The 19,314-nt window shown below is 37.9% G+C and overlaps 1 long non-coding RNA gene across 4 annotated transcripts in view; it reads left to right on the top strand.

The window, feature by feature from the left end:
• LOC131550542 (uncharacterized) overlaps positions 1 to 19,314 on the top strand; it is a 108,157-nt gene that overhangs the window by 52,470 nt on the left and 36,373 nt on the right. For 3 of the 4 annotated variants that reach the window (XR_009273560.1, XR_009273564.1, XR_009273558.1), the window contains exon 3: positions 14,662 to 14,786. The exons of the other annotated variant lie outside the window; for it this stretch is intronic. This is a non-coding gene — a long non-coding RNA (uncharacterized LOC131550542). The remainder of the gene's footprint in view (positions 1 to 14,661; positions 14,787 to 19,314) is intronic. 4 annotated transcript variants of the gene reach the window in all.

Genomic DNA, 19,314 nt, shown 5'->3' with positions numbered 1-19,314 from the left:
CCCACCTTTAATGACCTATATTAAATAATTCTTAATTTTTTTTGTATTCTCATGACTGCAACCGTCAAATCTAGAACGTCACTAAATACATTACAATCCACAGTCCATCATCGCTGTACAGCAGTGGAGTCTAGAGTTACACAGAGAAGGATTGTATGTTAAATATATAATGTCTGCAGATGTTAGATTTAGAAGGATCTGTGCTAACTTGAGATCTGTAGAAATGTTTTCTGTGACCTAGTACGGTTCAAATCTAAAAATCAGTGTTTTTCTTAATAATTAGTGCTGTCCACTTGTGATCAATACAAGTGTTTATACAAGGTGTAAATGAGGTCTGATAAATTTTTGCATGGATCATATATGGCTTTTGCTAACTCTTTTTAATAAATGAGTTGAAGTTTTATGTGCATGCGTTTTGTGTTTGGCTGTTTTTTATTTGTATTTTTTTTTACACCTCTTTGCCTGTCTTGAGTATCAACACTTCTACTATTCAGACTTTCCTCTCATTAAAATGTCTCTGGATTCCTCTACATTACTATTTTACAGAATGCTTATGCAGCACAGCGCTTGGTCTCATTTCTTTCATGTTGTCTCAAAATAGTGTTCTATTCATTACACATCTCTCAAACATTTGCATTTCAAACTGAATAATTTTACATGTTTGCGCAGCACATTTTGTTGGCCGTTTTGTTGTTCTGGCACATTTTTAGTGTGCTGTCTGTGATAAGAGTTCACAGACTTATTGAGTTCACTATGGTGGGAAAGTTCTGGCTTTGTTCTTGCTATGTATGGATTATGTGCAATGCAGTACTGTATGTGTTCTTTGCACCGGTGTGTTTTGTTTGTGTGTGTGTACTTCATATACATATTTTACACACAAATAGGATTAATAGAGTAGATTATCAAAGTCCTTGACAGGCAAGGATACAAAATAACAGTGAGTAAAGTTTGTATGTGTGTGTCTACAGGGAAATGTGTATGCTTTACTGATGCTTTTCCTGTTTATTAAGCGCTGCTGTTTGGAGCTCTGTCAGACTTTAGACAACACCAATAATTCTCTGGTGTTAGAAGGTAAATAACTGTAATTTGCCTTCTGTCTTCTCTGACAGCTGTGAGAGTTGTTTGTTGTCTATTCTAATGGTTAGGTTCATCATCATTTCCTGGACCAGTGACTGTAATTACTAAAGGTGACATACTTAAGTGTGAATAATTTGTTAAAATACGTTCTCAAACTTTCTCAACTTTGAGTTAGTCATTCATAAGTTGATTTCACAGAACAATGCAAACAATGTCGCTCTGAGGTACTGCTAACAATTTGTTTGAGTGGCTCAACAAGGCTGTGTTTCCATTCAAGTTGCAAATCGAATTTATATTAAAAGTCAGTATTGTGAAAACAATTAAGCTAGTGAATAGCGTTTCCATTCCATGTGGTCAAAAGAACAAAATTGTCTCTGACTTTATTAAATGTAATAAACGCAGACAAAACCCTCTAACTAACGTAATATTTGCTAGCGACTGGCTTCAGATGCCTTTTGACTGAGAGTGACAGCGTATCGGACAGTTCTGATTATAGCAGCCAATCATTTTCATGACAGGCTTTTTACGCATTTCAGAATGATCAGAACAGCGTTTTCTTTCCAAATCTGAGCTAATTATTCAGTCACAAGCCAGAATCACTTTTATGCACATCTAAGAATTTATTAAGCGTATGTCTACCCGAATAAAAAAAAAAAAAATCTCAAGTGAGCATATACATTTTTATGTGCACTTTTTGGAAATGAACTTATGTTTCAAATATTCAATTGATCTATTGATCGATCGAACGAATGAGCGAAAAAATAAACAAATAAATAAAAATCCTACTTCACTAACTTCATATAGGAACTTATAGGTTTTCTAATGTCTGATTAAATGGTATTCACGACCTTTTTACTTCCATAGCCTACTATAAAATGATGTGGTGAAATGAGATATTCAGTAAGAAAAAGTGTTGTCTTGGTGTTAAATAAATCCAGGGGGTGAATAAAGGACTCCTGTAGTGAATCCATGCATTTTTGTAAGATGAATATCCATATTTCAAACAATGAAAACTTTTATTCTCATTTCCGCTGACTGTCACCCCCCGGAGCCATGTGAGGCATGTTTTATTACAGATGTACGTACTTTATTTATTTCACATCTTCTGAACTGTTGACAAAAAGCACCCGCTTACCCCATTGTAAGGCTTGGAGGGGCCAGGACACTTTTTGGTCCCACTTTATATTAGGTGGCCTTAACTACTATGTACTTACATTGAAATTAATTATGTGGTACAATGCACTTATTGTGTACATACATGCTTTTACATTGTACTTATTTTTAAAAATACATATATGTACTTACATCTGTAATTCATTTCTGTAATTACATTTATAATTACGCTGTTGACCCATCCCTTACACCTTAACCCACCCTTAAACCTACTCAAACCACCAAACCTGTCCCTAACCTTACCCCTGTCCCACCTCAATAGCAGAAGTGTTTTGCAATACAATATGAACACAATAAGTACATTGTACTTATTTTTTGATGTAAGTACATAGTAGTTAAGGCCACCTAATATAAAGTGTGACACAATTTTTAATATAACTCCGATTGGATTCATCTGAAAGAAGAAAGTCATATACATCTAGGATGCTTTGAGGGTGAGTAAAACACAGGCTGATTTTCATTTTTGGGTGAATTAACCCTTTAATTCCCTGTTAACTTTAAGGTTTCTCCATTTTGTATTCATTTTTCTGTTGGTACAGCTGTTTGAGGTAACTCTCTTTCAATTATTTAGCATCTTGTTTGCCTCGGAAGTTATTTCAGGACAGAACTGTGCATGCGAATGTTGTGTGTATGTGTGTGAGGGGGTGTTGTTGGAATAGGAATTGAATCTAGGCCGTGTTTGACAGAACTCAACTCAAGGACAAGTGCTGTAACGCACATGAAAGAAAGTGGAGAGGAGAGAACAAAAAAAAAAGAGAAAAAGTGGATTGGCATTGTTGTCTGAGATGGAGGAGTGAAGAGAGATGAATACAGGAAATGTTTAAAAAAAAGGGAGAGTTGCCCAGAGGAATACTTTATTGCTTAGATCTTTTTATGACCTTGGTGTTGCAAATGGTATACTCTGGTGTTTGAGCTGCAGGAACACCACAATTGTTGACTGATAAGTGTATCTGTGGCCGTTGATCTAGGCCTGCAAACGACACAAAAATGTGGTCATAAAATTGTGGTTGTTATTTTAGTTATTTAGGTAAGTGTGAGTACTTGTTCTTATTTCTTAGTGGAGTACAATGGCTTTTCATGAAAGCATGACTGGATAAGCAGTGTGTAATTACCATGGGACGGTGGGGTGGGGTGATGCGGGGTGCTGAGTGCAGGCACACTTTTGTGAAAATAACACTGGTTGTGACCTTTTCTGCAGTGGGCCTCCACAACAAGCTGCCACACTATCACAGAGGGTACTAAACATGGGTCACTGAGACCTACTCACAGCTTCAGTTTTTTATGTGATTGTTGGTTCTATCACAAAGGGTTTTTTTTTTCTTTGTGTTTGTTGTTATTTGTGCATCCCTACATGTATAATTTATTTTAAGCAATACTTCTGTAAGGTTTTTTTTTACCATGTGTGTCTGTATGTATGTACTTCAAGTTATAAAAGTAACAAAAATAAAATAAAAAAAACTGCAGATGTAGGTAAGATAACATTATTGAAATAAAATGAATGTACACTTTTTAAACATATACTTTTTTTAATCAATTTTGTTATTGTTGTTTTGACATCTTTTAACATACAGAAAAAACTAATATTTTAAACATAATATACTTAAAAATTTTACACCAGAGTATACACGTACTACAGATTATGTCAAAGAAAGATATCCATACAAAAGCCTTAACATTCAAACCAGTACAACAGTGCTGAAAGAAGTCAATAGCAGTAAAAAAAAAAAAAAGGTAATTATAACCAAAACGAGGAACTGTAAATGTAAAAAAAAAAAGAACCAAAAAGAACAAACAAAATAAATAAATAAATAAAAAAGCCATAAGACCAGAGTGTGTGTGAGCGAGGGAGATGGGGGAATCTCCTTAATTCAAATCAGTAGACCTTTGAGCTTCTCCAAAGTCTGAGCCCAGAGTCTAATGGTATCCTCTCTTGCACCGTAAATGCGTGCAGTGGACAACTCCAGATATACCACATCTATAAATGTGAGTGTAACGTGTATGCCCTGTCTGAAGTCCCCGTTGTCCTTATTTGGTTTAGTTCCTGTCCTCATTAGTTAATTATGTCATTATCCCCACCTGAGTTTGATTACGTTGTTTGCTCTTTTGTTCTCTCTCCTTTATAAGTCCTCAGTTCTCCCTTTGTGTTTGTCCGTTATTAAGTTAAATAAATGGAGAAGTGTGTTGAAGCCGTTTGATTCTCCCGTCTTTGATTTATGTTTAATTTTGTTTACGCCACAACCACACGCCCGTAACAGAATAACGGACCGAACAGAAATGGAGTTTGTGGATGCTGTCGCCGCCCTAGCCCTCCTGGATCTCCCCTTTTATAAATTCACCTGGGAGTTTTGTGAGCTCGCCGCGACAACTACATTGGCTGACTCCACCATCATCGAGATGTTCCGGCTCGGGGCCACTTTCCACCATCCCGTGATCCTCCCAGACACCACGGGTTTAAGTTGGAGAGAGGCCATTCTTTGGTGTCTGGGAAGCGTCTGGGCCTGAGCTGGAACCAACTCGTCAGCCGTGGCTCTCCCTCGTCCGCCATCATCCCTGACTCCTCCTCAGGGGCTATTCCCCAGTGAATCCTGCTCCATCTTGGGCGCCCAAACTCCCGGATCTGCCATGGTCGTCCAAGCCTCCTACTCCGTCCTGGGCGCCCAAGCTCCCTGCTCCTCCTAGGCCTCCCGACTCCCTGGATCCTCCATGGCCTCCCAAGCTCCCTGCTCCTCCTTGACCTCCCGAGTCCCCTGACCCGCCATGGCCCTCGGAGTCCCCTGACCCCCCCCTGTCCCCTGACATGGTCACTAAGAGTCTCCTGTTCTGCCCTGGATGCCTCCTTAGTATCCCAGTCCTGCACCGGCATCCAGGGCGCCCACCCCCCCTCCCCGGTTGTACTGTTACGGCGCGGGACGCGCCTACCGGGAGGAGGAGGTACTGTAACGTGTATGCCATGTCTGAAGTCCCCATTGTCCTTATTTGGTTTAGTTTCTGTCCTCATTAGTTAATTATGTCATTATCCCCACCTGATTACGTTGTTTGCTCTTTTGTTCTCTCTCCTCTATAAGTCCTCAGTTCTCCCTTTGTTTTTGTCCGTTATTAAGTTAAATAAATGGAGAAGTGTGTTGAAGCCGTTTGATTCTCCCGTCTTTGATTTATGTTTAATTTTGTTTACGCCACAACCACACGCCCGTAACAGTGAGAACCCAATATTGCTTATTAAGAGAATGTGGCGGTTTCCATCTTGTTGCTACTAATTTCTTGGCAGCTGTCAAGCCAGCTAGAAACACTCGTTTCTGAGTTTTGTTAAGTTGGATACCAGAGAGATTGTTTAAAATAAAAACAGATGGGGACAAAGGGACCGAAACATTTAATATAGTGGACAAATTTTCTTGAACCATATTCCAAAAGTTAGCAACCCCAGGGCATTCCCAAATCATGTGATAAAATGTACCAATTTCCCCTGTATGGCAAAGTGTACAATTAGGATCAGGTTTAAGCTTCATACTATACAGTTTGCGTGGAGTCATATAAGTCCTATGAATAAAATTAAAATGGATTTGTTGATGATCCGGATTCCTAGAAGCATGCATTACCATAACCCACACATGGTCCCAATCAAAACTAGGGGAAAGGTCCGAAATATCTGTCCGCCAGGAGGAGTCTATTGTCAGAGGAGGATACATTTTTCCCAGAAAAAAAAACATACAATTTAGAAACTAATCCTCTTGTTCCCTGGGTCTCACATAATAGTTTCAGTAAATGGTGGTCTTTAAGAGGAGCCATCCAAGGGACCCCATAGGTCTTCGTGGCTGCCCTCAACTGCAAGTAAAAAAAAAAGGTGGAGCTCTGTAGGTTAAATTGAATTGAAAGTTCTTCAAAGGTGTAAAGACCCTTGTCACCCATTATATCACCCAATGAGTGAATCCCTTTGTCATACCACTGTCGACACTGGCCAAACTTAATAGGGTGCTTACCAATGAGCAAACCATAATTATTAAAGATAGGAGAGTGGGGATTCCAATTAGAACGGATACCACAAACTTTTTCTGCTGCTCTCCAGACTGACAGAACATGTGACACTTTTAAACATATACTTAAGGTCAAGGGTAATACGGTCAAATTAAAAGTTTACTTTAAAATACAATTTAAATAATTGTTTAAAAATGTTGTGCTATACAGAAGTCCACTTTTTTTATGATCTAGAGTTATCACGACTTAATTTTCTCGTGATCTTGACATAACAAAAGTTGTTTTCTTGTTATTACGACTTTTTTTCTCTGTGTATTCGGCATGAGAACATGGTAGAAGCAGCATCATCGCATCATCATGGATGATCGTATTCGCATTTACTTTGATCAGGGACTCACTCAAACTAAGTGATTGACAACTTACACATAAGTGTTCGACACTTGAGAAGGACGCTGTCGGGTCTGCAACTTTATCGTCGAAGACAATATAGCGACCCTGAACGTGTAGTTAATTTCATTGCCAGTCAACTTGAGGGACCAGGACGTCTGCATGGCTACCGAATGATGCATGAAAGATGCCATTTGAATGGTTTGCGGCTATAAGAGAGATACAGATAAGTCTGGATCCATCAGGTGTGGAGGAAAGAAGAGGGAGAAGGTTGCAGAGGCAACGTTATGGAGTGCCAGGTCCTAACTATATATGGCACATGGACTCTTACGACAAACTTAAGCTGTATGGCATAGCAGTTAACGGCTGCATTGATGGTTTTTCACATCATCTGAATGCAAGCCTACTTCACCAATAACAATCCCAGAGTAATTTTTTGAGGGTTGCCCTCAAATAATCCGATCCGATTTTGGTTACCGAAAATGTCCACGTCAACAGGCTACAAGAGTTTCTTCGTGAAGACTTGACGGGAACTGTGCATGGACCGTGTCTTTCAAGGAACAAGCCATGCAAACCAGAGAATAGAAAGTTGGTGGGGTATCTACAGACAACAAAACGCAGATTACTGGATGGATATGTTCAAAGAACTGCAGTCAACTGTTTATTTTACAGGTGATGCAACAGACAAAGGCCTTATACAGTTCTGTTTTCTCTCCATAATTCAGGTAGCTGCATGTTGTTTAGCCTGCTATTAAATTATCTTATTTGTTTAACATTTTTCCAAAACACTAAACGGTAGTGGTGTAACGGTACACGTATCGTGTATCGAACGGTTCACGGGCAGTTCTAAATGTAAGTGATCATCCCTATCACTTTGGAGTGAGCAGGGCACGTGCGTGTCATTATGTAGTCGTTTGGAATGCACTTGGTGAAGGGAGCATAATTTCCTCATAATCTTCAGCTGGGATGTTCCCGTGACGCAGCACGGTGTGCGTCAGCAGATGTCGCTGTTTAAATGTCAATAGTCTTTTTATTGTTGTCAGCATAACTGTTGCAAATAAACATACATTTTATATTTTAAAAAGTTTTTAAAATATGCTATATAATATATAAAAAGATTTTTTTAAATGTAAAAATTTTTTATGCGGTTGTCCATCAGCGAGTGCCCTGCTTACTCCAAAGGGATAGGGATGATCACTTCCATTTGGAACTGCCCGTGAACCGTTCAATACACGATACGCGTACCGCTACACCCCTACTAAATGGGTGCGTCTCTTTTGGCATGTTTACTCATGTTTGCCTAAATTAACTCCATTAGGCCAGTGTAGCCCAACTGTCCAATTGACCTTTCATATTATTATTAGACGTGTAAACTGTTTGTACTAATTAGTTCACATATACCTGCTTGTCCATATAAAATATTTTGAGGAAAAATGCTAAAGGCTTTTGCCTTACCCTATGAGAGTTTCATTAATCGTGGAGGGTTATTTGTCAAAAAATTTAATATTTTTAAAGTATTTAATTAACATTTTGAAGTAAATTAATCTCTCTGCCATTCGCGATTTTTTTTATTTGTTTGATCGTTGTTGGTCGTTGTTCGTTTGATGTGGTGCTGAATTGCGTGTCCACATGAACATAGTAAATTGCCAATAGGCAGCTTCAATACTTATACTTCATATAAAATATCATAAATAAAGTATCATTGTAACGAGGCTGACGAGACGTGTGGATCCAAGTGCAAGCTTTTATTTACAGGCATGGTCATAAATACAGGCAGGGTCGAGCAATGGCAAACAGGTATGGCAGGGACAAGACAAAGAGTAATCCTAGGGCAAGCAAAGGTCGGTTGACAGCGAACAGTATCCAAAGGGGCTTGACGAGAGAGGTTATCTGAAAATGAAGCAATAGTCCAGACAGGGGAAAACACAATCCAAAACAGGCAGGGGGAAACTAGGAAAACTATCAGGGGCTCTGTAGAGTAGCTACGGCTAGGGGAGCGGTAAACACATACAATACTTGGACGTGAGGGAAACAAAGTCCAGGGTTTAAATAGAGTGTGTGATTAGTGATAGCTGTGTGATCAGTGCCTTCAGCTGTGTGTGCAATTAGTGCAATGATGGGAAATTGAGAAATTGAGAGAATTGGGTGGTGAATGAACGGAAGTGCAGGGACAGGATTCGTGACAATCATAATCTAGCAGCCCTTGTTGTTGTTTTTTTATTTATTAATTTATTTTTTGAATATAGCTGTACATACATAAATAGTTTTCCAGTAGTTTTATTGACTATTTATTACTTTACAGTTTATTTTATTTACTTGTTTATTCTTTAGATTTTTTATTGCAATGTTTTAATATAGATAATGCTTTTAATAGTTATTTGCAATTAACGTTCTACTTCTACTGCTTCAGTAAAAACTGACAATTCACTGCTTTGTACTCCTTTATTAATGCCTAATATGCTTTGTTTTTATGAGGAACTGGATACTGTTGTAAACATGTGGAATAACCACCGAATCTGACAATGGTTGTGACTTACAACATGGGAAAGCCTTCCTCATGTACAACTTACCAGAACTTTATCAAACAAAAGACTACTTGAATCCTGTAGATGCTGAAAGATTGGATGTAATTATCCATGAAAATGTCTGCCTGTGGAAATCAGACATACCCTGTGATTGTGACCTCTATGACTTCTGTGTCCTTGTTATAGAGGAGAGTAATCTACAGCCAAGTGCAGCAGCCACAGAGGCATTGAGACTCTACAAAAACATTCGACCTCTGGGTTTTTTTTGTGTGTAAATATAAAAATGTGAATTTTTTTTTTTCTAGGTTGCAGGTTGTATATGTGTCTATATATATATATATATATATATATATATATTTTTTTAATAAACAGATAGTTTAAAGCACATATATATGTATATGTATATGTGTATATATATGTGCTTTAAACTATCTGTTTATTAAAAAAAAAAAAAAGAATGGAAAAAAAGCAAAGTATGAGTCAAAGAACTTTGTTTTAATATAAAAGCAACAGAGTGGTCTGTACAATAATACAAAAATAAATCAGTTTATGCAAATAAAGCATTTCAAGTGCAAATGCACTGCTTCAACAACAGATTATTTAGATTAACTGTTAGATGTATAGTATAAATTGAAAAGGACATAGGCATGGAAGAAATACCTGATGGGATGACATAAAACTGTCCCATCCAACCCACTAAACTTCTATTAGAAATAGTGAAATTGAAAAACCCATAAACAACAATATTATTCCAGTGACAATAGTTTTTACAATCGTTCCCTTTTTCAACTTCATGAACTGGATATAATGTGTAACATGACATAACTTAAAATTTACAAAATTTACACTGATAATTTAGTACACTATTGTTTACAAAAAAATATATGAATCAGTTGCTGCAAATAAAACTATTCAAGTGCAAATGTACTGCTTTCACCGCAACAACAGATTACTTATATCAACTGCTATATGTGTAAACGGAAAAAGGTGTGAACATACCTGAAGAAATACCTGATGGGAAAACATAAAACTGTCCCATTCAAACCAATCTGATAAACTTCAATTAGAAATTGTAAAATACATAGACAATGATATTATTACGTTAACAATTGTTTTTAAAATTACTCCCATTTCAACTTCATGAACTGAACATAATGTATAACATGAAATAACTTTCAATTTATAATGATTATTTAATACACTATGGTTTACAAAGATACATGAATCAGTTGCTGCAAATAAAAATTCAAGAGAAACTGTATTGCTTTAACCATAGATTATTTAGATTAACTGTTGGATGTATAAATGAAAAAAACATGTGAACATAACTTGACAGGAGCTATCCTCAAATGAGCTAAAACTCTATGTAAGAAATAGTGTAAAACCTGAAAACCCATCGACAAACATACTATTCCATTCACAATAGTTATTAAAATAACTGCTATTTCAACTTCATCAACTGCATAACATTTAAACATGAGAACATTACTTTCAGTATTTATACTTTCAGTATAATTTAACAGACATCTTTTTTCGTGCTGTTTAGGCACTTCAGCTTTAACACTCATATGTCTATGACATATCCATTACTCACACTCCACTGTTCAACACAGAGCAAAACTCTACCCTAAATTCTGCATAGGTGCTGTAGTCATTTCCTAGTTCAAGGTGTTGTGAACAAGTGTGGGCAATGGGCCTTCTTGAAAACTCATTCATTTCTGTAAATGTTACCTGAATCGTCTTGAAGAGAAATAAATCAGACCCTGTGCAGTATCTGAGAAAAAGACTAAGCTCCTTCTGATCTCTCTCCCTAACAAACCGCAAGAGATGATTTGATACAGTTGTTTCAGAAGGGGACATCGTTTGTGGACACATTTCTTGCCTTTGGTTGAAGATTTTCAGTTATCTTGTCCAGACTTTCTGTTGTCATGTTTTCCCCAACAGATCGCAGAATGGGTCGCCAGTGTTTTATGTAGGCTGGTTGTTGCACCATCTCTTTATGTGCAATTTCTTCCAGAATATTCTGGAGATTGTTTTCATTTGGAAGCACTGTGCAGCTGTGACTGCTGAGTACACTGAGGACTTCATCCATGTCAGCACTTTGGAAGTCTTGGAGTGCATCACTTAAAACATCCTTCTCTGTTGGACTCATGTAATTGAAAAACACCTCCATTAGACTGGTTTCTAGGAAGGGACAGTGCTTCTTTTAGAAAAGGAGGTGCCAGCTAAAATGGCAAGTAACCAAAGAACACCCATCCAATGGCAAAAATCCGTGCAACAGCTTCCCACTCTCTTTCTCGGTAAGCGTGATGTAGAGTAGGTATCTCGAAAGTTGTTCCACAGGTTCTTGTTGCATAAAATGTGTCCCAGAATTCAGTAAGACAGTCCTGGAACACTCCATTGCCGACGCCAGCTTCCTCCTCACCATTTTCGAGAACACGTTTAATTGTTACATTGGCATGTAGAATGTTTTTGTTTGAGAGCCTGAATCATATCATTCACACAGTGAATTCTGTTTCACTTTCAGTCACATTTCTTGGGTTTTTCAAAGAACAAGTCATTGTTTGTTGGCTCCTGGGTGTCAGTTGCCTGAGGAGGATCTTCTGGCACGGTTTCTACAGCATCTGTGATTTCACAGAATGAGCTACCTGGAACAAAGACTGTATCTGGCTCAAATGGAACAGTTTCCGGTATTGTTTCAACAAATGTTTCATTCCCTGCACAATAAACATGTACAGGTGAGTATACAAGTGTGTCAGAGACCATGTCAAAGGATGTGTTCACATCATTACCCAGGAACACCACTTCATCATCAGAAGACGTGTACATCGTCACTTGAGCTGACAGGTGTAAAAGGCAGGGAGTGCAAAATTTGACTTCTGTTCTGATTGTTACATCCTGAAGTACATGGAGATACGTCTGGTGTGGAAGTAAGCCGGGGTCACTTTAGAGTCAAATGTGTCAGTTTCATCACTAAGTCGGTAATGTATTGCCTCGTACAAGCTGCCAATTGTCTGATCTTCTTCGAGTGGTTCTTCAGAGCCAGTGACACAGAGCATAAAGTTGAATTCATCAGCATTCCCTTTTCCTCTTCATTCAGTAGTCTGGCAACAGCAGGATCAATCTGAAACACATAAAACATAATATTTTTAGCATGTGTTTAGTTTTAGATGTCAAAGTATTTTAATTATTATCTGAGCCACAATATACCACACTGTTTGTCATTCATAAATACCTACATCTATCTATCTATGATTACAAAATTTGCCTAAATCCTAAACACATTTCTATGTAACAAAAAACAAAAACAAACAAAAAAAAGCTTTCTTAAATGAACTATGATTTATAAGCTGTTTTCCTTCTGGGGCCTGAAATGGGGGGATTTTTGTAGATAATTAAACAATATTTAGCTGTCTGTGTTTTTGTGCTGGTACCTTGACTGATTTAGGGCTGGATAAATAAATATAACACTAAAACTGCCAGTAGGTGGCAGCAAGTCCCTTTTTATTAAATGGTTCACTGAATCATTCCGTCAAGTGATTCGTTCAAAACGGCTGATTCAGTAGAAACAAAGCTAGTGGCCGCCTTTATGAATGGATTATTAATCATTGGCTCAGTCAATTTATTTATAAATGAATTGAACTATTGAACTATTTTTGAGCTTGTGCGCAGCTTGTTGCAATATTGAGTTCTGATGTATCAATCGCTGTTATTTAGTTCATAAATTATGTAGACAATTTGAATATTTCATTTGCATGACAAGTTTTACACAACATTATTAATATAAAGGGGATGGTAAGAGTATAGTAAAGTTTAATCAAGTTATGTTTACCACAGATTTTATTTTGCGTATAAATTGAAAAACACCATTATAAAACCCTTTAGGAAAATCAGGAAGGAACCAGCTGCAAATTAGACTTGGGTTCTGGTGTCATACCTGAACCACTGTCACAGTCCACTGGACTCTAGTTTTGTCTCTGCCTGTGTTCCCTTCCTGTTTACCCATATTTGGTTCTGTTCCTGTTCTCGTTAGTTCATTGTCTAATTATTAGTTAATCACCTTCATTGTGTCCACCTGTCTGTCCCTCATTATCTGCCCTATAGGAGTTCCTGTCCTTTGAGTTCTGGTTGCCGGTTATTGTTGATGTTACCCTGTGTGTGCTGAACTTCCTCACCCTGAATTATATTAAATACCTTATTCCTTCAAATCTTCGTCTTCGTGTGGCTATTGTGTGTGCACTGCACAGTGACCATGACAACAACTTTAAGATGTCCAAATCTACTGGACATTGTTGCACTTGCTAAAGTACAGTGCAGGCTACATAAATTAAGTGATTTCAATGCGTGCTTTACTTATATAGGATATTACAAACAGGACCAGTTCAAATATTCTTTAAAGCTGCTATATAGGATTTCTCCAAGTATAATCAGCAAACAAATATTTGCGATGTAAAGATACAGTGTAGTAATGACGTGCTTATCCTTAGCATCCCAGTGTGGCCAAAGCGCACGTGTGAAATGCATTCTGAGATTCAGTGGTCTGAGAGCGGCCGAAAAAATCATATGACACCTTTAAAATGAATCGTTTCTTTTTTTGTAAAGCTTCTTTAGAGAGGGATCGAATTCTGTTTGCATCACCGAATCATGATGTTTCTGTTTATCCATTTAAAGCTGCTTTGAAACAATCTGTATTGTATCACTGGTTGCGTTCTGTGTTCTTCCAGCTAACGTTAGAACTTATTAGTTTTCAAAACAATATAACATGCATCATTCGTGTGACCATTTCAATAACCATGAAACAGGAATAGCAAACCTCGTGTTAATCTAGAATCTTAACAAGTAACATACCTTATCTCGGGGACGCCCCTCTCTCTCAATGCAGAGATAAAGTCCATAATTGTTGCAGGAAATTAGTATCTCTATGATGGAGAGTTCATCCGCCAGCGCGTACATCATGATATTCTCTAGAAACATTCACAAGGCGCGGGATTTTCTCGCGATAGCTACAATTACGACGTGAGAAAACGTTTTTTTTTTTTTGCGTTGATATCAACAACTTTTTTTATGTGGAGATCACGAGAAAACAAGACAGACAAAATTCTAATAATCCATGGCCGCTTAGAACTTCCGTACTTTACATATGAGGTCTTAGACATATATTCTCAGCTGCACACTTTTTTGTAACTCACTTTGACATGAGTGCATTAGAGCAGAATTTAATTTTCAAATGTAAATGTTAACAGATTGGTTCTCTAAGGTTTAATTATATGTAAAGTATAAGGATCTGTAGATCCTAGAGAATAATATCAAACCATAGACAATGAAATGATAGACAATGAGGTCCACCCCTGGCTGTTAGCTTCTATTGCAAGGGAGGTGTTTAGGAAGGAGACTCACACAGAGGATTAGAAAGCAAACAGGTATGTTTATTAACAGCAACTGATGCAGACGTTAATGGCAGGTGAGTATCAAGGGCAATGGAATAGTTCTTGGAATGATGGAGATTATAACCTTGTTTCTTGTTTCGCAGGAGATCGTGGAAGGGAAACTGGAGACAGCACACACCTCTTATGATGATGGTGAATGATAATATCCACAAGGAGATGACAACAGGAACAGACGTAGGAGCGAAGACCAGGAGAACAAACACAGAAGGTAAGTATACAGGTAGATTGGTAGCTCAATGTATCGTGTAGATAGCATCCCAGACAGCAGTTGACTCTGTGCCGGATCCGTTTTCAAACCGGCAAATCCGTATTACAGTCACATCCGTTTCAGTGCTGTAACACGGATCCAGCCCGGGCCCGGTTTCAGTGGGCGGGAACTACTGTCGCAGAGGAGATCCGGGTTCAGAACAGAAGACGTCAAAGATATTTGCTTAGATCAAAGCAAAAGTGTATTTTGAAGTAAATTAAAAAAGAAAACCATTATTTTAAATTGTAATACTTCTAAATATTACAGGTTTTTTTCTGTATTTTTTATCAAAAAAATGCTGGCTTGATTAGCATTTTGCAGAAATAGTAAAAAAAAAATGTGTTGTAATATACTGTTTCAATATCTTAGAGAAACCAATTTAATTGGAAGGATATATATTTTTTTAAACAATGCTTACACACAACATTCTGGTCCACACTCGTACCAGATGGTGGCGGTAATGCACCAAAAAGTTGTTTGCCAACCGCCAATAAACCTTAATAGAAGATGAAGACGTCAAGACGATCGAGGCAGACGGACTACGCTGTTATCCTCAAAAACTTCACCAAGGTATGTCACACCGTGTTATCACACTGTTCTACTAACAAATTAATTTCTTATTATGTTGTGTACTCGATAACTTAAAGGTTTGGTGTTTTTATTGGACCGGGAGCTCATTTTAGTTCATCTCCCATCCTGAAAAGTCTGTCTTGCAGGATTGATTAAAAATGAGCTCCTAAAACTTACTGCCAGATTCTGGAAGATAAATTCTTCAAACTGTGGTACAAGAGGATGTGATGCTGGTCCTTCAAGAGTCACTCTCAACTTATCTGTCCATAAAGCCTATACAAAATCAGTCTTCATGTATCAACAAGTCTTCATGCAGCAAAATCAACACTTCAGCATGTTATTATTATTAAGTGAGAGTCATTTAAAATATTTTTTTTTACCCAAGCAAAGTCTCTGAGAACCTGACACATTCCACTTCTGAAAACTCCAGGAAGGTTGCAGTTCTGTAAAATGATGAGGAGACTAAATTGTTCCTGATGGTTTCTCACCTAATTCTTGACATTAATTCCTAATTCTTTTGCAGTTAAGGTGTCTTTTCTTCTCCACCTGTTTTTTCTGACCGTGCTGACCCAATGAGCATTTCGCTGCCCAGTGGTCATGCCTTAACTTTGCTAATTCTATTATTGCATTAGTATTGCATCCTTCTCATGGGCATTTAATAATTGTTTTACTTTTATTCTTGAGTTAAATCTCATTTTTGGCTCATTTTTTCTGTAAAAGAAAACCTGCCTAATAATTCTGCACACCTGAAATAAGGAGTTTTTAACTTTCAGCCTTCACGGGCAAATATATATAACTTATAAATGATTAAATATAAAATTGATAGTAGTTACTAAGATTGATGTGGTTTGGAATTGGTAAAATGTTCTTGGAAAAAAAATATGACCAGAATATCAACTTGCCTAATAATTCTGCACACACTGTATAATCAACAAGAACTGGAAGTGAAAAATGCTTACTGATGCTCCAGAAGGAAACACGATACATTAAGGGGGTGAAAACTTTTAAACAGAATGAAGGTGTACATTTTTCTTATTTTGCCTAAATATTTTTTTCATTTAGTACTGCCCTTCAGAAGCTACAGAAGATACTTCCTAGACAACAAGCAGTGTCGACCCAGATCCGGCCCACATCTGGCCCGCATTGATTTCACACGGGCCAGATGTGGGCCGGATCTGGGCCAACACTATGTTGCTGTCTGGGTTACATGTTTCCCACAAGACAAAATAATTCAATTTACCCTGATCTTCAAATTCAAAAAGTTTTCACCCCCATAATGCATTATTTTTTCTTCTGGAGCATCAGAGAGTGTTTAAACCTTCTGTTGCATATGAGTCCCTCAGTTGTCCTCTGTATGATTTTGAGATCCATCTTTTCACACTGTCACTGCTGGAAAGTGTTCAAATACACAAAAATGTTGGAAAAGCACAGCATTTGTGGGAGCTGAAGGATTTTTCTGAAGAACAGCAGACAGTTTAACTGTTCAGAACAAACAAGGGACTCATGAACAACTATCACTAAACAAAAACACACAGCTGTGGATCATTCAGGGAACAACACAGTATTAAGAATCAAGTGGATGTAAACATGGGGTCATTTTTATAAATTCAACAATTTTTTCTCTTGTGGACAATATGTAAATGTCTTATCCCTCTTATTTTGGTAAAATAATTAACATTTTGCAGATTCTGCAAGGTGTATGTAAACTTTTGACCTTATGTGTGTGTTTGTGTATATATGTACTGTATGTATGTGTGTGTATAATATATTTAATATTAATATTTTAATATTAAAAAGATATTTAATCTTTTTTTTTTTTTTTTTAGAGACAACGAAAAGGGGGGTACTGTCTTTAAGCTGTGGAGTCAGATGGAGGGCTCGCATTTACCTCAAAAACGGCATTGCAGAAGACTCGAACAACTAGAACCAACTCAAGCACACAATGGTGACACACATTTGTAAGACCTTTCCCTGTGATATAAAATTTCCCTATGGTAATTATTCAGATTCTTCTCATTCTCATTGTGTAGCACTGTTTTAAGCTTAGTGATTATTATGTACAGTAAGCACTAGAAGTAGAGACTTATACTACTTGGGGTAGTTTTAAATTAACTTTAATTTTGCTTTTGATGCAAAAATTATCAAAAGAAAAGATGTAGTGTAGTAAAAGATGTTTTGTGTAGTAATTCAATTGTTTTAATATGAATATTGTTTTAATAGTGTTCAGGACAGTAATTGTCTATACATCTAAATCAGTTCTTTAAACTTTTTGTTGTCTAAGACCTTGATATTATACCTTAAGAAAAAAAAAAAGATATTTAATTATGTATTATGTACCCAGACAGCAACATAGTTCTGGCCCAGATCCAGCCCACATCTGGCCCGTGTGAAATCCATGCGGGCTAGTTGTGGGCCAGTTGTGGGCCGGATCTGGGCCGACACTCCTTGCTGTCTGGGTAAGATGCTTGTAATCATTGCTTTTAAAGGTATTTATCATTTCTACTTAAATAATCATTATCTACTTGTATGATTTGTATTATCCGGGAACTGTACAAATACTGTGGCATATGGACATTACTCTTTTTATTTGTAACTTTTAAATGCAATACTCTTTTTAAATGCATTTTCTGTAAAGCTGCATTGGAATATGTATTGTGAAAAGCACTGTACAAATAAACAAATTGTGTTTGAATTCTAGATATGTATACAACTTATTTGTGTGTGTGTATGAAGGCCTAATATATATATATATATATATATATATATATATATATATATATATATATATATATATATATAAATAATACACAAAATGAGCTGGCCCAGATCCGGCAAGGTCCATTGGATGGGACTTATGATGATTTCCTTGGAAACCTCCAACCAATGCCTCCACTCCTCCAGAACCAACTTAATAGCAAGGAGTTCCCTGTTGCCGATGTCGTCATTTCTCTCTGCCGGGCTGAGTTTGTGAGAGAAGGCGGCACATGGATGGAGTTTGGTGGGAGTCCCCTGCTGCTGAGACAGCACCAGTCCTACCCTGGTAGTGGAAGCGTATACCTCCACGACGAAGGGTCTGTTGGGGTCTGGATGGATGTGAAGCGGTGCACAGGTGAAGGCTTTCTTGAGGGCTTTGAAGGCTTCAGTGGCAGCTGGTGACCAGGACAGAGATTTGGGCTTGTTCCTTAACAGACTAGTGAGTGGACTGGTTATGGAGCTGTAATTGTGGATGAATCTTCAATAAATGTTTGAGAATCCCAGGAAGCGCTGAAGTTCCTTGATGGTGGTCTTAACTGGCCAGTTCTTGATGGCCTTTACCTTCCCCTCATCCATCTGGATGCCACCGTTATCAATGATGTAACCAAGGAACTGCACTGAGGACTGATGGAAGGAGCATTTCTCGGCTTTGAGGAACAGGTGGAATTCTCTCAGGCGCTTCAGGACCTCCGCAATGTAGTGGCGATGTTTGGCCATGCTCCGGGAATAGATGAGAATGTCATCAATGTAGACGAGGACAAACCGATGCAGATACTCCTGGAGAACCTCATGCATGAAATCCTGGAATACAGAGGGGGCATTTACCAGGCCATACGGCATGACAAGATACACATAGTGGCCAGTAGGGGTCACGAAGGCGGTCTTCCACTCATCCCCCTCACGTATTCGGATGAGGTTGTACGCACTGCTTGGTGAAAACGGTGGCTCCGCGAAGATGTTTCAATGCCGCTGGAACGAGGGGAAGAGGATAGCGAAACTTGACTGTAATCTTGTTTAGCGCCCGGTAGTCGATACAAGGCCGCAAACCTCCGGCCTTCTTGGCCATGAAGAAAAAGCTCGAAGCAGCAGGGGACATAGAAGGGCGGATGCAGCCTTCATGTAAAGCCTCTTCAATATACTCCTCCATGGCCTTCTGTTCAGGGAG

This window comes from Onychostoma macrolepis, chromosome 01 (assembly GCF_012432095.1).
Source record: "Onychostoma macrolepis isolate SWU-2019 chromosome 01, ASM1243209v1, whole genome shotgun sequence".
NCBI classification, from domain to species: Eukaryota; Metazoa; Chordata; class Actinopteri; order Cypriniformes; family Cyprinidae; genus Onychostoma; species Onychostoma macrolepis.
Note: the sequence above shows the minus strand (reverse complement) of the source record. Positions and strands in the feature narration are given on the sequence as shown.